Source organism: Lepus europaeus, chromosome 10, assembly GCF_033115175.1.
Source record: "Lepus europaeus isolate LE1 chromosome 10, mLepTim1.pri, whole genome shotgun sequence".
NCBI lineage: Eukaryota > Metazoa > Chordata > Mammalia > Lagomorpha > Leporidae > Lepus > Lepus europaeus.
The window spans coordinates 36046552-36052309 of record NC_084836.1 but is presented as its reverse complement, the minus strand read 5'-3'; positions in this window follow the sequence as shown (position 1 = coordinate 36052309).

Genomic DNA, 5758 nt, shown 5'->3' with positions numbered 1-5758 from the left:
AAACCTTAAAAGACTTACCCATCACTATTTCTTAATTTCCAGTGTTCCCTTCTGGCTAGAATATTTGTTATGATTAATGTATCTCTGATCTTTTCCTTTGTCTCTGTCTCATTCTCTTTCTGTCCCAGTCTTGGAGAGATAAAATCTTTCCGGTTTTCTTCCATATTGATTTGTTTATTTTCAGCTCTTTCATTCTTTGAAAGGTTAGCTTTGGTATCATGGCTAAAGAAACACTGGAAAGTCCACTAGGAACATGTATTAGATAGAAATTGTCAGTTAATTTTGTACATTTTCTCTTTTTAAAAAATCAACCCAACATTCAGTTATTGAACAGATTTGACAATTAAGACCCTTAAACACATAATATTTGTCAAATTTGGCAGTTACAATCATTGATTTTATTGCACAGCAGATATAATTAAGAAATGTTAAACTCATTGTTTCATATAAATATTTTTACTTATATGAAATAACTGAAAATGCTTTTAAATATGGTCTTTCATTAGAACAAGCAGTTGGAAGCATTATTGGCTTAATTTAGTTACTTTGTCCACAAAAGAGAGAAGAAAGCCAAAGATACTGCAAAAATCAGTTTGGCATGTTCCCAGAGACTCTGAGATTTGGGAAAATTAAATTCAGAGCCAGCATAAAGTATATGGAAAAAATAAAAAAATTAATAAACTGCTTACCTGTGAAAAAACACACATATAAATGGGCAAGTAACAAAGAGTAACAGAAATAAAGGACAAATGACTATATAACCTTGTAAGACAAAAATCCATAACTCATTTGACTATACAAGGTGCCATGAACCAGTCAATAAGAAACAATCCTCTAAATAATAATAATGATAATGTTCATATGTCTAATAATTAGTTTGAAAAAATTGAGCTACATACTTGAAATGAGTAAGCAAATGAGGCCTTTAAAGGAAACACATTCAAAATAAGCTGATGCATAAAATCATAACAAATTATTTTTGCCATAAAATCCTTGATTATGACAAAAATTGGGAAATTTACAAAGCATGAAAGAAATTCTGGTTATTCTCCATAGTCTTGTTTTCTTCTGACATGATATTTAATACTACATTGTGTAAGTTCTAGTCTAGATGACATATTAATAGAGATTTTAGAATGTATAACAAAACCTAGAAAATATTATCTTTTAAAATTTAATCTAATGTTAAGACTTGTTTTTGCTACAGATGCTATATCTAGTACATATTTGAAAGGCTAACCATGGGAGCAGTTCAGGTGATGGAATAAGAAATCAGATATATACACAAATTCAAGTCTGTAGTTCTCATTAATCTCCTAGAACTGAGCAAGTAAATTAATTTCCACGCCTTAACTTTCTGATTATTATAATGTTAGAAATAGCATCACTCTTGCATAATTATTATAATAACTCTAGTGGAAATAGAACATTTTTGAAGAGAAATAGTTACAGATCATAAGGAAACAATAACAGCACTGCAGCAGATTGGACTTTGGAGTCAGACACACCTGAGTCCAGATCAGAATTCTACATTTAGGCTGAGTACTTAATGCAAATACCAGCTTCCTGTAGCTCCAGTTTCTTCAATTGTAAAACAAATAATGATGCCTCTCTCATAGAACTGTTTTGAGAATTGAGGAAGATGATGCTTAGCAGAGTTTTCAAAGAAACTGAGTCACTGAAGCAACGATAGTAATTATTGTTGCCATCATTATTAATAGGGCCATGCTGTCTACATGTTTGTAAGTCAATAGATTGACCCAGCAAATTGTAGCCTGCTCAAAGACTAACATTTATAAAATCAAAACCATAAGGTAAAAGATGATGAACTGAGATTTTGTTACTTTTATATTGGATAATCTAGATGAATGTTTTCACTGATCAGAGCAGCTCATTTTAAACCCAAGAATCACTATGATAAAATGTTTTCTCCCCCAGATTCTACAAGGACTTTCTAAACTCCCTGAAGTTTATTGTCAATAGGTTACTGTTTATTTCGACCTACACAGCTGCTCTGTCTCCTTGTTACTTCCCTTGCCACATTTAACCAGCTTTAACTGGTGTCAACTCTTTGTGACCTCTGCTAAGGCAAATGGCAGAAGCAGCTGGCAGCTTCATTTGCACAGTAATGAGTTCTGTCTACTAGTCTGCCAGAGACTGATGGGCAGAGGGAGATTACCTTCCACCACTGCCTATTATATGTGATTGACATGCTTGTATGATATCCGTCTTCCTTAACAGCCCTTTCTTCTCACCTAGAAACATTTCATGAGTACAAAGGACGGCAGCACATAAATGAGGTCTGAAACACTGCTTTTTTTATGTTCTCATATTTTCATTTCAATAGTTACAGTGTAAAAAAGTAGATTTTTTAAAAAAGAAAAAATGTTATCATACTGCATATAGCCAGCTAAAAAGGGAAATTTTCATTGTTAAAAAAGAGATAAAAATAAATCTAATTAAAAATACTTCCACAGTAAAAAAAAAATATATATATATATATATATATATATATATATACAGGAGGAAAGTAGAAAGCATTGTCTAACTTCTTATGTTTTCTTTAGCATCTTTAATTGTGCTACATTATTTAATATTTTAAATATTGACACTTATTATAGCTTCTACATCTACATTTATTTTCTAATCTCCCATTTTATGTTTTATTTCAGTTCCATATCATCTAATTTAATATAACTTTTGCTTTATTGTAATGCAACACTTATTAGCAATCTTTTTAAAAAGGTCTGAAAAGCTCAATAACACATAAAATCACAATTAGCATAATAACTTTATAATTTTATATATTCTTTGACTGTATTTTGCAGAAAACACTACAAAACTTCAAAATCTTATAAAATTTTCTTTCCTATAATATGGGCAGTAAAATCATCACATACAATGTATTTAAGGGCTTACTGTCAGAATCAATTTTTAAACAAATTGGGAATTTAAATTCTATTTAATCACAATAAAACATGAGCAATTCATATTGCAATTCTTTCCATGTAGTGACAAGCTTTTTTTTTTTTAGAGGCTTACATTTATTCCTTCTTATACTTATGACCTATAATTAAGTCAACATTCAGTATAGCTGAATTTTAAAGTATACCTAATCATAATATGGTTTAGCTAAGATATGATGAATTGAGTTTAAATGTCAAAAATATTTACTTATTTATTTTCATCTACTTGAAAGGCAGAGTGAGAGCAAGAGACACAGAGGTCTTCTATTCACTGCTTCATCTCATAGTATTTGCAATAGGTGGGGCTGGTCTAGGCTGAAACCAGGAACCTGGAACTCCTTCTGGGATTCCCTTGTTGGTGGCAGGAATCTAAGCACTCAGACCATCATTTGCTGCCTCCTACATGCATTAGGAGAGGCTGGGTGGAAAGCAGAATAGCTGGGGCTCAAACTCAAACTGGCAGTGCAAGATGGGATGCAGTTGTCACAGGTGGAGGTTAAGGTTGGCATACCCCGCTACTAACTTTTGACTATGTTTTAAGTTTATGTATTGGGTCCCTGCATAAGCATTTCATCATATAATACAACTAGATACATACGTACATGCATGCATACATTCATATATCACACATAGACACACAGATTGTGAAGCTCTCTGTTGGTTTTCATTTGCATTACAGCACTAACTGGAACTATTTGAGGCATAAAATTAACCTCACTATAACCTAGAAGTACTGTATGTACTATCATAAGTTAATTTCTTGACAAGTGCAATATAGCCAAGGAGTGAGAAAAGGCAGAAATATTTGTACACCCACTCTACATTCATTTCCATTGAGTAAGACAGCAAGAAGTATGCTAACAGAAGAAACAGCGAATGATGCTGTTTGTAGTCACTAAACAATTGCACTACACCAATTATTTATAATATATTACCCTAGTTTTGATATTTCAAAGCAGTAAGTACTAAAGAATGGTAGAAGTCATCTGTCAACTCTAGTGACATAGTTGTCTCTACATTTTATTTACAAGGAAAATATGTTCTTTCTACTTTGAATATATATTTATTAAAGTATGGAGAAAGAGTGATTTGGGACCCTTCTGATATTAGTATTATAATTTAATTTAACTTGGAGCATAGCAGGAAATTGGTTAATAGCTACAAAAAGCACACATGATTCAAAAGCATGAAGCGTAATTACTTCACCAATTATGGAAAGTTCAAAACAGTTGTGATTGACAGGCAGAAGAAATACATTAGAGTTGAAAAAACTGATTTTGAAAAAAACAAATTGGAAGACATACCGTTTGATTTTATTTATAAAGACACACGTTTAAAAATGTAATCCCTTCTGTTTTATTGTATACCTTCTCTCCACATACATGCTATCTTGTTGAGTAACCTACTAAAATGAAACAATAGTCAAGATTCACAGTGATTTTGTGACCTAGACCATTATTTTCAGAGTCTAAAAACTAATCCTTATAGATAATGATATTGCAGAGTATACTTCTCTTTAAAAAAAAAAACTAGAAGAAAAGATTTCAAATGTTTTTAAAATGGATGTTAGATATTTGACGATATAGATATGTCTCACCTGATTGGAAACTATTCATCATATACTTTTATAGATATATCATGTGAACCTATAAGTACATACAACATTTATGTGTCAGTTAAAAGTAAAATTTAAAAACAAACAAAAAACTGTTAGAATAAATACTTAATGTACAGTCTGACAGAGTGCATACTGAAAATGTGTTGAAAAAAATCTAGGAATTTTCTTCAATATCAGGAATAGGGAAAAAACAATTCACTTTGAAATACATGAAAGGATTAGATATTATTTAATTTGAGAAATGGAAATGTAATTTTTGGGATTTTAGGATGTACGATCTTTTCATTTTAGATTTTATGATACTATTAAGATTATCATTATAAATGAATATTTCTAATATAAAGAACAGATAATTTATGTTAGACATTTAAGAGTAAAAATTAAGCGTTATTAAATCTTACAAAACAGGGCCGGCACCATGGATCACTCTGTTAATCTTCCGCCTGCGGAGCCGGCATCCCATATGGGCGCCCAGTTGCTCCTCTTCCAGTCCAGCTCTACTGTGGCCTGAGAGGGCAGTGGAGGATGGCCCAAGCCCCTGGGAGACCAGGAGCAAGCACCTGGCTCCTGGCTTCAGATCGGTGCGGTGCCGGCCGTAGCGGCCATTTGGGGAGTGAACCAACGGAAGGAGGACCTTTCTCTCTGGCTCTCTCTCTCACTGTCTATAACTCTACCTGTCAAATAAAAAAAAAAAAAGTTAAAAAAAAATCTTACAAAACAAATTCTTTTACCTATGTTCTCCAAGCATTCTTTATTTTAACAATCTTTTATAAAATCTCAAAAAGTCAATGCAAGAGGCCAATTTCTTCACCTCTTTAATTTTTATGAAGTACTTTTTCTAAGAGCCATGTGCTTAATACTTAGCATTGCAGATAGTAATAAAAGTTGCTCAAAATACATAAAGCAGAAGATTGAATATTGAACATCAACATTTTCTTGGATATACTATAAATCATTGATATTATAATATTCTTATATGATGTAAAATTTATTTGAAATATGGAAATTTAAGTTCTTAAATTTTAAATTTCTATTGATTTTTCTTTCTCTGAAAAACAGAGCAAGACAGATAGACATCTCTGAACACTGACTTACTCTGCAAATACCTGCAACAGCTGAGCTGTACCAGGCCAAAAGTTAGAGCTTAGATCCGAATTCAACTGGTGACAGGAAC